Source organism: Frieseomelitta varia, unplaced genomic scaffold (assembly GCF_011392965.1).
Source record: "Frieseomelitta varia isolate USP_RPSP 00005682 unplaced genomic scaffold, Fvar_1.2 scaffold_257, whole genome shotgun sequence".
Classification (NCBI taxonomy): Eukaryota; Metazoa; Arthropoda; class Insecta; order Hymenoptera; family Apidae; genus Frieseomelitta; species Frieseomelitta varia.
Genome location: NW_025109987.1, coordinates 153,657 through 170,075, shown reverse-complemented (window position 1 = coordinate 170,075; position 16,419 = coordinate 153,657). Strand labels below are relative to the sequence as shown.

General features: G+C 38.5%; 1 protein-coding gene across 2 annotated transcripts in view; it reads right to left on the bottom strand.

The window, feature by feature from the left end:
• LOC122528741 (zinc finger protein 717-like) overlaps positions 1-16,419 on the bottom strand; it is a 24,565-nt gene that overhangs the window by 2,562 nt on the left and 5,584 nt on the right. The window contains exon 2 of one of the 2 annotated variants that reach the window (XM_043654186.1): positions 4-728. The exons of the other annotated variant lie outside the window; for it this stretch is intronic. The gene's annotated coding sequence lies outside the window, so the exon portion shown is untranslated. Of the gene's footprint in view, positions 1-3; positions 729-16,419 lie in introns of those variants that run through there. 2 annotated transcript variants of the gene reach the window in all.

Below are 16,419 nucleotides of genomic sequence, written 5' to 3'. Positions count from 1 at the left end.
AAAAAAAAAAAAAAAAAAAAAAAATAAAAGAAAGATAATCATAATCACAAGCGCACAACATTTATTACTTCTATTTGCTTAAAACACTCAATGACACTTGTTGCACTTTTACTTTTATACGCAATCTGTGGCTACACTTTCATCTCTTATCACATGCAATTATAGATTAAAAATTACAAAGTATGGCACATGTATTACATAATACATGTACTGGTCGAAGAAAAAAAAAAAATATTGATCCTTCGGGATAATCCCTCGTTCGAACTTTCATCGCGAGAACACAATGGATTCGTTCATCCAATTAGGGTTATCTTTCGTGGCAGATTGTTGCGAAAGCAAAACGCGTACTGCGAAGCTAAAAAAATTTGGCCAATGTTAAAACTCGAGTCGTTCGTTAAGTTACGATGTTACATCGTAATGACCTTGAATGTAGGCACAAGAGCTTTCCCAACAAAATGCGTACAAACATACGTACATATAGTGTGTAACGTGTATAATTTGATCATTCGGAAATTATAGTCGATGCTCTACGTTTTATGTAATACAGCGGATACTTAATTTAAATAATATCCCTTTTTTTTTTTTTTAACTATCACAGGCTGAGATCGCTGCAGTTTCCACAAGTTAATACCAATGTCAGTGAGTAACCAGTAGCATATTGATCTGATTGGAAATTGTTGTTATTATTGTTGTTGTTTCTTTCTTTTTCCCCCAATGCAATTGCTTTTCTACTAAATAGGTTGAGAGATAGAAAAAAAAAAAAAAAAAAGATATATATATATATGGAGGACGTCTATATCCTTTAGATTTTTCCTTTCGTTTCCTTGCTTTTTCGTGCTTCTCGTGCTACTGTTCGGTAATAGCAATAAAAGTGAGGTAGAGAGAATCCAATCGGTGAAGAAAGTGGGAATACAATTTTCCTATCTGCCCTAGCTAAGAGTGAGGATCTACTTTCGATACCAATTAATGATAATATCGTAATACGTACGCTAACTAAAATTACACGCGGTTTTTAACTAATATTCTTATCGTGGTAATCATACAAAGTATCAATAATGATAATAATATTAATAATAATTACAATGTTTTACGATAAAATAATAATAATAATAATAATAATAATAATAAAGACAATAGTAGTTTAAAATAATCATTAATACAACAATGAGATTAATGTAATTTGTAATACAATGGCTTCGTATATTTATATATGTGTATATTATATATTGTTATATCTATATATATACACATATATAGAGATTTATTCGTATATTTTTCATAGTTGCATGGTGGGACAGAGGATAAGTGACAGCTATGTACAGTACATACTTGCCTTAGTTGTACCATTAGTTACGTTTATCATACGTAATCTATTCTCGTATCTATATTCTCGATAATCATAATTGCAATTACGTGACATAATCAAGAATCGTAATAAACAATAATAATCTGTGATAATCACTAATGATATCAATAATAATAATGTTATCGTCAATTTTATTCATAAAATACCCTATACTCTCGTGTAGCAATCATGTGGTGGTATCGTAGTAATAACTAGTATGCAGTATGTACGTAGAGGATGTGTTCAACCAGGATATGTCGGTGAAAACTATGGTGTATCAAGCGTCAATTCTTTTTTTTTTTTTGTTCTTTATATCTATATTATATATCTAATACGCGATCTATATATATATATATATATATCATATATATTATATATATATACACACCATTCACTATCGTTCATCGCTTTTTATCCCGTTTTTATTTCGCAAAACTACTGTTACAAAAGTGCGTATTCTCGTCTTACGTTTTACATTATAGGTACATATACGTATCGGCGTAATCTACCTACTTGTTCATTGTCCTTTATGTTAGATCCGTAGCTTTAAATTATTCTCTTCGATTAGACAGCCTGCGCCAGAAATCGTGCCGCCGCCAGTAGCCGAGCTATTATCTTTTCTACGTAAAGGTAAGCGACAATATTCAGGCTGAACTCGATATTCTTCGTCGCATGGCAAACCCTCGTGTTCAAGGAAAGCATGTACCCTCGACGAATCGCCTTATTTTAACAAAATGTAATTCAACGTTTCACTTACTGTTCACTTATTCAATTATCGTGCAGGCTTTCAAATTTTTTCCTTGCACACGCCACTTGGCCGGCATGGTAGGTCAGTCAATTCGTGTTCTTGTAATTCGAAATTGTACAGACAGAAAGAGAAGCAAAGTAACAAGCCGCGTTGTTCTGCAGAGATGTATCGCGTTATAAAATACGCTCGTCGAGTGAGAAAATGGCATTTTTTTTGAATTCTGTCCGTACTTTCATTTTCCAAAGAAAAGTATCAAACGATCACGCTGCACCGTGAGAGAGTTCATTTCCCTGAAAACCAGTTTCCGAGCCGGACGAAACTCGCTGAAGCGCGGAGAGACCGTCGGCCTACTTTTTCGCAGAAAAGTTAGGTTAGGTTTAGGTTAGGCACGATTTTTGCCGCGGCCCGCGTGCTATCCTTAAACGGAACACTATGATAATCCTCTTGTTACACACCTCGCACACGCACTCGCACATATTTTTCAAATATGCAGTCTCTCGCATTCATACACGTACATATATATACACACGTGCGTACATTTGTTATGCATGCGCGTGTCACACACGTGACACGATACTTTCTTCACGCGTCGATCGTTATGTATACGCAAGTAAAACTTATCTTTATCGTCGCGTCGTATCAGAATCTCTCGTTCCCTCCTTCGATGAATATTAATTATCCATCTATGTTTGCCGATTATTATTATTATTATTAATTTCCTGCTTTCTCCCTTCTCCTCTTTAACTCGATTTTTTTCTCCTCCTCTCTTCGGATCGATCTTGCTCTCCCTTTCTCTCTTATTGTTAGACCTTCCCGTCGAGGATAACGCGAAACAACATAGTGAGTGAGAATCCGACAAACAGAATCCTCGTCTCTTTCCCTGTTTTTTTTTTTCTCTCTCTGTGTGTGTGTATGTGTGTGTGCAAAACAAAAAACTCGTCGACACGCAATTCAGGGCTTACTTTTTTCTTTTTTTTTTTTTTTTTGTTTATTTCTCGTTCTCTCCTTAATCAAAGCTTTTTAGGCACCGTTCAAGACTCGACCTGAGGGAAAATATTAGCAATAAAAAATCTTACGCTTGTAGTTACGGCCTAACGAGCCAATCGCTCTTTCCCCTTTCTTCCTCTCTTTCTTTCTTTTCTTTTCTTTTCTTTTTTTTTATTTTCTCTCCCGTTTCCCTACCTCTATTCTTATTTATTTTTAAGCTTTACTTCCTTTTTTCTTGTTTCCTTGTTTGTTTCTCTCTGCTTTTGTGGTGCAGCATCGTCCAGTTAAATCCTAACCTAAATCATGTCGGTGTTGATCGTGTATACCTAAGTGTGTGTATGTGTGTGTGTGTATGTGTGTGTGTGTATGTGTGTATAAAAATCCTGAAACGATCTCGATTTTTCGTTTTTGATTTATCGATCATAGAATGTAACTCGAACAAAAAAAAAAAAAAAGAGAAACAAGATACCACTGGAATACCTTCGATGATGTGGGGAAGACGTTCAACAAGACTCGAGGCTTCGTTTTTACAAAAATATCGATGCAGTTGGAACGAAACACCGTTCGCAACTTGCTTCTGTTTCACGTGCCTTTCCACACACTGCTTGGACTCTGTAGCTTCGCTTTCGTTATTCACCACGTAATACGTAGGTACATGTATCAATGGGACAGAGACGCGTACGTTGTAATATATCTAGCTTTAGTGGCTGTTTGATTTGATTAGAAGATTGCGCTACTTCTTGTTCGCGTGTATCTGTACAATTACGCAAAAAGAAGAAAAAAAAAAAAAAGACAAAGAAGAAACGTAAGAAGACCCAGGCAATTATTATTTTTTTTTTCTTTTTCTTTTAATTACTCGACATTTTTGAATATCGTCGAGTACGTATCTACTTTGTGTTTAAAATACCTTTTGACGTACGGCCAGACTTCACGCAAAAGATCAACCTAACCTCTCGGCTTTGTTGCTATGACGATTATACTCGTCAAACACAGAGTGCGGACGCTATTTCTTTTTTCTTTTTTTTTTCTTTTCGAAAATTAATAACCTGATTGCTTAACTGCAATCAGCATATCGATAGCAAGGAAATGTAAGGAAAAAAAAAAAACTAGCCCAGTCACGAAATATGAATTTGAAAAATACTGAAAATATACAAAATTTCGTTTCTGAAGTTTACAAGATTTACAAAAAATACGTTTCACCGTCAGAGAAATTTAATGTCAACGTAAGAAAATTGCAGTTTTACTCGAGCGTGCTCAAAGGAAATCGCCATTTCTTCGTGACGAGTATACTCGTCGCGCGTTCGCAGCCAAGAGGTACGAGAACGAACGGATCGTCCGCGTTGCACCGCCATCGACGATCGTCGCTCGACGAATTCGCTCTCGCGAGGAATTTCATTCGTTGCCTGAAAGGGAACGGTTTTGCCCCTTTCCCCGAAAGAAGCGCAACGAACCAACAGCAATTCGATCGGCATTTCGTCACGTGACGACGAGGGCCTCGCGTGACGTTTAACATACGAACACTGCTTTGCCGCTGGATCACGGATTGCCCCTAAAAAAAAAAGCGTCGTTCGCCTCGCGGCGCTCGATACGTGGATTTCGTCGAAGAACACGGAGTATATACATGTATATTATGCACGTAAGTACACGGAACACGCGTAGCAAAGAATCAAGGTGCCAGTTATTGCACTTGCGAAAGTGCGTGTGCCTCTTTCTTTTTTCGTCGTCACGTCGAAAACCCCGAAATCAGGGCGGATCCTCGCGCGAGTCGACACAGTGTGTGTGTGTGTGTGTGTGTGTGTGTGTGTGTGTGTGTGTGTGTGTGTGTGTGTGTGTGTGTGTGTCTCTCTCTCTCTGCGACACCACGGCCGTGAAAAATCCGCGGCCCCTATATATTATGAAAAGTCTACTACACGCTATTTTTTTACTTCGCAGGCCTCTATAAAGACTTACTGTGGTAGCACGATAAACCTCTATAAAAATAATAGCTATCCTACGTAAACGTATTATAAAAATAAATGGCATTGTACTCTGCTAAAAAAGCAAAATGGTACCAGGCGCGCAACGTCGAGTGACGCGAGCATTCTTCGTTTCCAAATCGTCGTGTGTTTTCTCCCTTTCCGCCCTCTTTTTTCCCTTTCTCCCTTTTTAAAAAGGCCTCGATAACAAATCGAGACTGATCTCGCCCAGTGTTAAACTCGTATACCCTAGCCTCGATTCGCGAGGGGTCTTGTCGAGACAACTATACCCACCGGGGGGGGGGGGGGGGGGGGGTACCCTGTTCCCTTCCACTCCCCAGTCTTCGCTGTGATTAATCCACCCCTAATCCAGCCGTCACCCACCATCACGTACCATCCACCCACCTTCCCGCAAAAGTCCATTTAATTACAACACGCGCCGCTCGTGCTGGTAGACGAGCGAGAGTATCGAACCAGTCCGAGCCAGGACTGTGCCAAAGTCTGTAGTAATCGGGAGAACCAGGTGTGTAGGTGTGTGTGTGTTTGTGTGTGTGCGTGCGCGCATATATATGCCGATCAACCGAATCAGGACCACGATGGAACCACCGAAAAGATTCGAATTCTTGGGGCCCCCATTCTCTTCTCTCTACACCTCTAAACTTCCATCTACGCCGCGAACGCGAGTCGAAATTCACGAAGAGAATCGTAGATTTGTAGATCGAGATTTGAGGATCGACGAGACACTCGCGACCGGCTCGAAGAAACCACACCTCTGATCTGACTTGACCTTTCTTTACTTACTTGACACGCAAACTACGCGAGAAGGGGACCTACCTCTGTTTGGCAATGCACCTTCGCGTCGATTACGAAGAAAGACTTTTCAAGAGTCGTATTTAAACACCAACGGACGAATTCGTACGATCGCTCGAGCGAGAAATCCAAGGACAACTAAATCGGAGAGACGTGAGAGTCGACCGCGTGTAAAATACAGTATTCGTTTTCTTTTTTTTTTTTTTTTTTTTTGCGAGGTACGTCGTCCTGACTCGTGTACGATCTGTCTGACACGTGCACCGATTCGTCACCTAAAGTCCTGTAAGTCAGAGGTGGCTAACTGGCGGCCCGCTAGCGTTACCCCCTCCACTGCATCGATCTCCCCACTCCTCGCCACTCTCTCATCGTCAGTCTGTTGCTCTCCCTACCTAAGCGAGTAGAGGCCGCCAGTTAACCGGCTCTGAAATAAGCAGTCCCACATGCGGATACATCTAGGACTTTAGATTTTCTCCACCTTAGCTACATCACTTTGCTCGATCGAAATTTTTGAACGTTTGCTTGCTTCGGTACGTGCGTAGCCGTAATCTGGAATTCTAACGTTAATTTACCTAACACAGCCCACGGATACTCCGTGTCACCTCCCGTCTCGCGATTCGATTTTGCTCTCGACCGTTCGCGTGAGATCTCGGCACCTCTCGGCGCTTATCACCCGCCACTTATCAAAAAAACTTGGACGACAACTTTTAACATCGTTTAATAATGTTTCCTTCTTGTCTACGTCTCACCTTACTTCTTCGTTGAAGAATCAGCGCGCTATAAACCGCCTACTGTTATTAAAATAATTTAAAATCAACGTCGACGACTTTGATTTTTCTCGAATTGACGATGGATGCTTCTACCGTGTTTGACATTCGAGTCGGTATCTCTGTGTTGTTCGATGTACAAAACAGTATCCCTTTGCGAGTAATCTATTCACGGATAAAATGTTTACAAATGTCTCGTGTATTGTACACGATATATTTATATATATATATATATATATATATATATGTATGTATATATATATATATTTATATACACGTACATGGAGAAACAAGGAGAAATACCATTGAATAATATATATTCGAGCCTTTCAATCCGAGTGATGAAATTAAACTTTCAACTGACGATTCGACACTGTTGTCTCAATGACGTCGTTATCTTTCTCTCTCTCTCTCTCTCTCTCTCTCTCTCTCTCTCTCTCTCTCTCTCTCTCTCTTTCGAGTTCTTTTTTTGTCTAGTTTCATCTACAAAAAAAAAAACCCACGAAAATGACTTGAAAAGACTTCGATGTATACCTACTTGAATGTGTTTACATTTAACCCTACGCGGTACGTACCGCATATATACGTCAAATAGAGGTCAGTTCCAATCACGACCTACACTGAGAACGACGAAATTTTTTTCGTCAATGTGCCTCTCACAAAAAGTGAACATTGAAATAATCAGAGCACTGAATCGGACTACGTTAACACGTTGATCGCCGAACGAATCCTCAGACATTCTATTGTTTTTAGGCTTTCTCTCGTGTTTTTTGTTTTTTGTTTTTTTATTCTTTTCGTTAAGTACTTATGTACATGCACATGTGTGCTTGAGTGTTGGTCTGTCGAATTGAAAAACATCTGTACAACATTTCTCGCATCCCTCAAGTGTAGACTAGAAATTTGGAGAACTTGCAATTAATTCAAAAATTCACTGTATTATTATTATTATTATTATTATATCGTGATTTGATATCGAATTCAATTTGCTTAATTCAAATTTTCCTACTAAATGATATATTTCTTCTATTATCTGCTAAATATTTCTTGCTTTAGGATTTAAAAGTAGGATCATCGCCCAATGGAAAATCGACTGCCAGATATATGTCATCCGGCGATCAACGTGTTGGACCAATTTATTATTTATTCGTATTCTGCACTGAGTTGCTAGTGCACGTACTAAAAATTTAACAGTTCAAGCAATTACTTCGTGATATATCTAACAATTGTGTAAAGTGTGGTACAATTTCGAGACACGGGTCAACACGTAATCCTACATCACATTTCTTGAATTAAAATTCAATCTTGCAATCTGATCTAGTGGCTCCCAACCTTCTCTTGGCCATGTCCCACCCAAGCATCAATTCTTATTATTCAAAAAAGTGAATTTCTGGCGTGAACTCGTCCTAAGCACGAAAAGAGAAAAATCCACGAAAAGAAAAAAAGGAAATTAGAAAGTTAAATTTCCATTTCGAAGAAATGCAAGAAATTCACTGCTGATAACTCGTTCTCGAACTGCCTCCCCTCAAATTGCCCCCTCCTGTGGAGTGTGAGAACCACGGGTCCGATCCAAGTGAAGTTTACTGCAATTATTGTCGATAATGTTTGCCTGTAGGCGGGGCTTCAGTTTGATTCGAGCAACGCGAAGTGAGCGCCTGTAGGCGCCTCTCGTTTCCGGGGACCGAAGTGATTACCTAACCTCTCGCGCTGAATATTTGGTCGAAAGTTGCAATATTTCCTCAGTTTTAAGTAATATTGGAATATAACCCAGACCAAACGAGTAATAAATTTAACACATACTTAGTAACTTCTGTCCAGTGATATACCGAATGAATTCAAAAAGAGGACGAATTATCGGTATACGGCGTGGCCGCTCGTTATGGTCCGCGGACCAGTTACCAGCGCAAGAGGTTAAGCGCCCGTAGGCGCCGACAGTACCGGGGAAAGCAAATTTTAAAAGCGCCTTTAGGCCCTTCGACAACTTGAAAACAATTGGACAAATGATTTGCGACTTTTCGCGCAGAATACGTGTGTGAGAACGTGAGAATTTTTTTTTGCATCATATTCCTCGAGTCGCGAGCGTGTTATGCAAAGCGTCGCTAATTGCAACCGTCGACTTGACATTGCCTTTTAAAGCCAAAGTTCTGCTCGATATACAGCAACTTTCAGCACCGCGTAATAAATCACTTCTAAAATAAATATAGTCGCCGAGGTATAACTATAATTAGACGAGATTAACGGGAGGAAAAATATATATAATTTAAGTACCGATTCAGATTAAATATAGACAACTCTGATCAATCCAAAAACACTGGCCGATTTCAAACGAAAGATCTGGCTGACCAAATGATCAAAACTGACATATAACCGGTGAGATACATTAACAACTGCGATTAACAACTCGGAAGAAATTCTACTCAAACGTAACGACTGTGATTATATTAAGGGGTCAGGGCAGTTTGAAATTTTCAAAAAATCAACTTTTTTTTTGTTTTTGTTTTAAATAAAAGTAGTTTGAAGTCTCAGAAATAAGATGCAAAATGGTCCTGGCCTTTAAAACGACTTATTGTGGGGTGTAATAATAAATCTGCGGATACAGAATAATTGAATTTGCATCACCAGTTTACAACTTGAAGCAGTATTGCAAAATGTAAATTGTGTGATTCAAATATTTACGTTTGCTGAATCGAATATTTCGGGGACTTGGATTCAATTTAATTGTGAATTCTAAAAACTGTGAGCCACATTATATATAAGTAAAAAAAAGTAAGCAAAGGATACGTATGAAGAATGACGTTCTGAAACTTTAAATTAAGCGTTTTTCTCGAAACTAGGGTTTCAGAAACGGTGTGCAAGATATCTCGGAATCTAACCAACCAATTACTGTGAAACTTGGTGCGTATCTTTAGCGTAACATTTACTAGAGATTGACGATCGAATACTGTTTAATTTTTAACAATTTTGAGAAACATAAACAAAAAATTTTTGGCATAAATTCGACACATCGAAAACAAATAGCTGCCATTTTCATAATTTTCACGAAAATGAAAATTTTGGATCGTCAATCCCTGAGAGAATATCGTTTACTTTTGAACTTTTCCTGCCTTTTTGTTGCAGCTAATCCTGTCTGTCGTGGAATCATGCACACCGACAGGCAATGTAAAAAGAAGTTACGTAAAAGGCCGTTAAATAGTTAAATAAGTGCCCCCTTTTTTTTCCTCTTTTAATGTTACTTTTTACAGTTCATAATGTGTTGAAATAAACCACGAAAGCTCGTGTCAATCAAACATGTGCTTTCTTTTTTTACTAGCTTTTTACTTTACTCCAAAATATTCGTAATTTTTAGGCCCGTCAAACTGTCCTGCCCCCCTTTAGAAGACTTTCAGAGCAGATGATCTCTAGATCTAAATTTCCACGCGTCAGATCGAAGGACATTACCTGATAAATAAATAATAATTGACACGCAAATGGGCATAAATTTTCCCCTTTGAAATTATTTAAAAATATTCCGACAAGATGACTCTTCTGAAAATTATTTGTCGACTGTCTTCCACCTTTCGAATACCCGCCCATCTTTACTTGTCGAGTCTCATCTCCATAAATACACATCCGTTCCTCCATTTTATTTTTTCTTTTTTTTTTTTACGCGAGAAAATTGCAACATTATTTGTTGCAATTTTCGGAAAACACATTATTCCTAGAATTTTTGAAAGTAACACCAACGACAAGAGAAAACTCACACCGTTCGTTTCCTGCGAGTTTATGATTATTCAGCGAAGCACGTCGAACTTACGAAGCAAAAGTTTACACTAGCAGTGAAAGACGAGGTCGAAATTTCAAATATTTCAAGGCGACGGGGATAACGAGCTTAAAACTTAATTAAAAAAGAAATGATCGATCGTTTTGACTTACGAATGAAATTTACTTTTGTTTTTCAGATTTTTCCCTTTTTTTTTTTTTTTTTTTTTGTTAACCTATGCGAAATAAATGAGTGCTTCTGTAACTTGCACCAGCCTTCCATTCCAATATTTTGTTCCCTCTTGTACCGACGGACTTTATTCACGCGATCTTTATTCGAGTAGAAACGATTCCACGTGGAACAACACTTTTACTTACTCCGCGTGAATGGGGGAATGTGTGTGCAAATTTCAGTAGCCCCTCTCTCTCTCTCTCTCTCTCTCTCTCTCTCTCTCTCTCTCTCTCTCTCTCTCTCTCTTTTTCTCTGAGAAAGTCAAAACGTCGTCGAAGAAAATGATCGGAAAAAAAAAAAAAAAGACGAGACAGATCGAGACTCGAGACGGCGCAAATCTCGTCGTTATGTACAGGCGGTCCTCGACATATATTCTACTTTTGTACAGTTCGCTGTATGTGTATTTCGTGCTTCATTTAAGAAACAGATTTTTATCGACATGTCAGAAACAGGCAAAACGCGTAATTCCATGTTAATGACACGTCGTCTCCTCCATTAGCCATTAGTCATTGTTTCTCCTGCCAATCCGAGAGTGTTACAGAGCTCTTTATCGAGGAGAGAAAAGTTCAAAAAAAAAAAAGAAGAGTAAATTTCACCCGTCACTCTTAATAAATTTCCATAGGGCAAAACAATCAATAAACTGTCATTTATTTATACAAGCCGATACACATTCTCGCTAAAAAATAAATACTTTAAAAACAATATTTTCGATGTTTCTCTCTATTTTTTTCATTTTGTCATTTTTCTGTTCGTGCTCGTTTCAACTTTCGCGCGTGTTTACGAGGAATTTTCAGGATTTCACCGATTGACGAGTACGAAATCGTCGAGGGCCGCGTGTAGTACCTGATTGACGGCGAGAACGGCGTCTCTTGGTGAAACAAGATTAAAAGATACGAGCGAGACGAACCAATCTACGTGCATTGATACATTCCCAATGAACGTGAACGTAATACTGACGCGGGCGAGCACGAAACAATAACGATAACAACAACAATAACAACAACAATAACAATAATAATAATAATAATAATAGCAATAGTAGTAGCAGTAGCAATGACTAATCGATTATGATATAACAAAATATATATACAATTAGATCGTTAAAACAAGAGCGCAAATTTTTATCGCGTACAACTGAAAATATATTCGTGTACGTATACATATATTGTACATATGTGTATATATATCGTGTATAATATATACTGCATATATATATCACGTACAATTGTACACTGTATATGTATATTATGTATATATACCATATACAATGCATTACATGTGTATATATATATATATATATATATATTTATATATTTATATATCATATTCAATACATATGTATATATATGATGTACAATTCAGTGCATACATATATACGTATCATGTACAGTACATTGTATATATATCATATGTATACATATATCATATTAATATTGTATTTATATGTATATATCATATACAATATATTGTATGTATTATATATGTACATACAATATTATACATATTGTATATATGTACATACATTATACATATTGTATATATGTACATACAATATTATACATATTGTATATATGTACATACAATATTATACATATTGTATATATTTACATACAATATTATACATGTTGTATGTACGCACGTACAATATTATACATGTTGTATGTACGCACGTAGAATATTATACATGTTATATGTACGCACGTACAATATTATACATGTTGTATGCACGCACGTACAATATTATACATGTTGTATGTACGCACGTACAATATTATACATATTATATGTATGTATAACATTATATGTATATGAATACATGTTATATGTATGCACATACAATATAGTGTCGTATATGTACTGTATTATATATTGTACTGTACGTATATTATATGTCGTGTATATGTATGTAATGTACATATGTATGCACACACGATAAATTGTATAGTCACGTTCCCTTTTTTTTCCCGAGAGTGGTCAAGTAAAAAAATATCGCGGTTCGATGACCGAAAGAAACAATCACATTGCACACTATTCCCTATAATAACGTTTCTGCGAGAGATCTAACTTTTCAGCGACCGTCTGACAGAACAAGAGGAGAAAAAGAAGAAGAAGAAGAAGAAGAAAAAAGACGAGAATTGAAAATTATGTCGAAGTGATGATACTTGGCATTTTCGAGATTACTTTCGACAACAGTTCGACGAGCAGAAAGGGACGAGAGGTGATGAACACGTGGGAGGCGAACGACACCAACGAGCGAGCGAGAAGAAGACTATCAACGGCTCGAAAGACGTAAGGATGAATCGACGACTCGATTAGAAAATAACTGCCCGCTACGTGCGACAGTCTAGATACTCGCACGATACGCAACAGAGCGTACCGTGTATCTCTTTCCCCTTCTTCCCCTCCTATTTTGATTCCCTTGTGCGTTAACTACAAATACATATATATGACACGTACGCGCGTGCGAACAAAAGCACGAAATCAGAAGATTTTTGCAAGCAAAAATTCATTTTTTTTCTTTTCTCTCTCTCTTTCTCTCTTTCTTACTTCTTATTTCTTCATTTTCTTTCTACTCTCGGCCGTATCGGCGAGAATTAGCATTCCGAAAGACAGCGTGTTTCTCATGTGCCGATGGCGACACACGTGACACGAAACGAAGAGAAGCGGCAGGAAACAAGATAACGAAAAAGGAGACGAAAGAAGACGGAGAAGAAAGAGACGCGAACAAATCTCCGCGAAAAAATGGAAATAAACGGCATCAATAATTGCGTGTTTCTATTAAGCGCGCCGTATTTTTTTTTTTTTTTCAATTAAATTTGTTTCCCTATGGTCGGTTCCTCGTTCCTCTCTTTCTCTTTGCTACGCTTTCTCCTTCCTTTCGATCTTCTCCCCTTTTTTTTTCCTCTCCTTTCCTAATTTTCGTACGTATTGGTCCTGCGCGTACTCTCTCTCTTTCTCTCTTCTTCTTACGGAAAAATACACGGATGAAATACTTTAATGTAAGCGTCGCGAGCAAGAAGAAAAGTGAAAACTCTCGTGTACGTACGTCCGCGGAATGGCGGTCGAGATGATTGAGATCGTTTAACAAACCCGGAACGTGCGAGATTTGTACCGTTCCGGCGCTGGGGGGACAACGTTTCTGACGTTCTTGCATCTTGTATACTCGGAGCGGGCTAATTGGCGACCCCCCACCACTTTCCTGATCGCTAGCGCTACCCCCTCCACTGTATCGACCTCCCCACTCCTCTGGCGTGCACCAATGGAGGGGGTAGCGCTAGCGATCAGGAAACTTAGGGGGAGGGGCAAAGGCTTGCGAGCCGCCAGTTAGCCAGCACACAGTGTTTCGAAAATTCGTTGTTCGAACCAGTTTGAACAAAAAGATTCGTTACGATTGCGCGATACACCTGACACGGTATATAAAATAAAATAATCGTTCGTTCGTTACATTCTTAAATCAACAATTCTACGTTACGTTCAACCATATGATGAAAATAATCGCTCACGGTTGAGATTTCACATGCGAAATTCAAGTATGAGAAATGAAATGACAACACAAACACGCGCAAGAATGTAATGTGATTCAACGCTGAAATCTCGATTTACTTTTGGTTTGGTCTACAAACCAGAAATAAATTTCGAAACACATCAACACGGATAAAATTAAAAAGTCTATCTTACACAATGTTCATTCGCTCGTACCGCTTACACAAGGGCTTACTCTGTTACAAAAGGGCTTGAATACAACGTGTCAAAGAAAATATAATTTGCTAATTAACGGTACACCTGACGCCGAGACTGTTCGGTATCATTTCTCTTACACAGAAGTCTGCCAGTGGGCGAATATTTTCGCAAAATCTTCTTCTCACGTTATACTACTTCTTTTTTTTGTTCTTTTTTTCTTTTGTTTAAATACGCGTAATACTGCTGCTAAACCTCGAGTTAACCCTACGCAAATTTCATGCAAGTAAGCTACATCAGAGAACAAACATAAACGTCACACGTAAAATGTGTTCTCCTTTTCTGCGGCATGCTTCGCAGAAAAAAAAAAGAAAAAAAAAAAAAAAGAAAGAACAGCTAAAGATCTAAGATCTACAGTCAAAGGATAAAAAAATAAATTCTCAAAGCTACTTCGAATAACTATGGCAATACTCGAGAACTCGGGCGACGCTCGTTACATTATATTTTTCCTTTTGTTAAAAATACGTCAGCTTACCCAGCACCGTAAAGGCACGCGTGACAGAAAAAGAGACAAGGGATGACAGACAACCACGAAAGGTAGGGAAGAACGAGGTGGAAGAAAAAAATTAGTAAAAACAGAGCCGGCTAACTGGCGGCTTGCCCCTACTTTCCTGATTGCTAGCGCTACCCCCTCCACTGCATCGATCTCCCCACTCCTCGCTGTGCATGCGCCCTACTCTAATGGAGGGGGGGAAAGTAGAGGCCGCCAGTTAGCCGACTCTGACGTAAAAAGAGCAGAAAGAGAGAGAGAGAGAGAGAGAGAGAGAGAGAGAGAGAGAGAGAGAGAGCACGAAAGACAAAGAGGAGTAAGAAATAAGAAAAGAAGAAGAGACAGAAAAAATAAAGAGAGATCGGAATGAAAAAATCGACCGATCAAATTCGGAACTCTGCGACTCTTTCTTTTCCTTTTTTTTGTTTTTTTTCTTTTCCTTCGTTAATTATATACCTACGAGCTACCTACTGTGTACCTTACAATTGTAACAAGCTACAAAATACGTTATAATAATAATTAGGAGCTGCGCGAACATATGCACAGAGGCTTTATTAATCACAGCTTTAGTAGTACGATTAGTGTGTCGTAGAGCTGTACAATGACTAGCTAACATAAAGATCATTTCTTCTCTCTCTTTCTCTCTCTCTCTCTCTCTCTCTCTCTCTCTCTCTCTCTCTGTCGTTCTCATTGCATTTAAGTATCTCGAACAGAACGCATTGTTTCACCGTCCTTTTCGCGTGAATACAGATACGTGTTACACACGACGTTCGCGCGTATTTAAAAACCAACTGAAAAGGAAAAAAAAAACTGTTGAAACGAAAGGTGATACCGTCGTTTTTCCTTCCCCTTTCCTTTCTTTCTTCTTTTTTTTCTCTTTCGTTCTTTCTTCGCGTTCGCAAACTTTCTTTTGCGAGTTAAAAATCAGTCTTAGCCGGTCTGACTTCGTCCCGTTTCGAATCAAAAGCCTCAGGCATACGCGCGCAGAGAATTGTTCGCCCTCCTGTTCTTTCCAGCGTGAAAACGAAAAAAGAAGACGGGAAAGGGCGTCGAGACAGACGCCTACGATGTGCATACAAGGAAGTTCGAGGCACGCCAGCGCGAATATAGCTTCTTTTCCTTCTCTCTCTCTCTCTCTCTCTCTCTTTTGTTCTTCCTTCCCTTTCCCATTCACCCCTCGTCGTCAATTTAAAATCGCGCGCGTGTCCGCGTTTTTTTTTTCACTCCGTCGCTAAGCTTCGCCCGCTTATTTTCGTTTCTTTTTCTCTTCCTTCCTTTTTCTTTCTTTTTTTTTTTTTTTTGCTAACTTTTTTTCTCACGCTCAGCGAGCAATCGCTCTATCTCTCTCTCTCTCTCTCTCTCTCCTTTACCGCTCCGTCGATTCGAAATCGCTTTCTGGCGCGCGAACGCGTGCGCGCACGAGCCACTGTCTATTTTTGTATATCGTTGAAACGAACACGGACACGTCGTACCGAACCGTGCGCGAAATTTTTTTCTTTCTTTCTGTTTCTTACAGAAGAAACGAAAATTCCTCGCCTCATTTTTTTTATGCTCTCTTTTCTCTTCCTTTTTTTTCTTTTTTTTTTTCAGTTTTCTTTTTCTTTCTTTTTTCTTT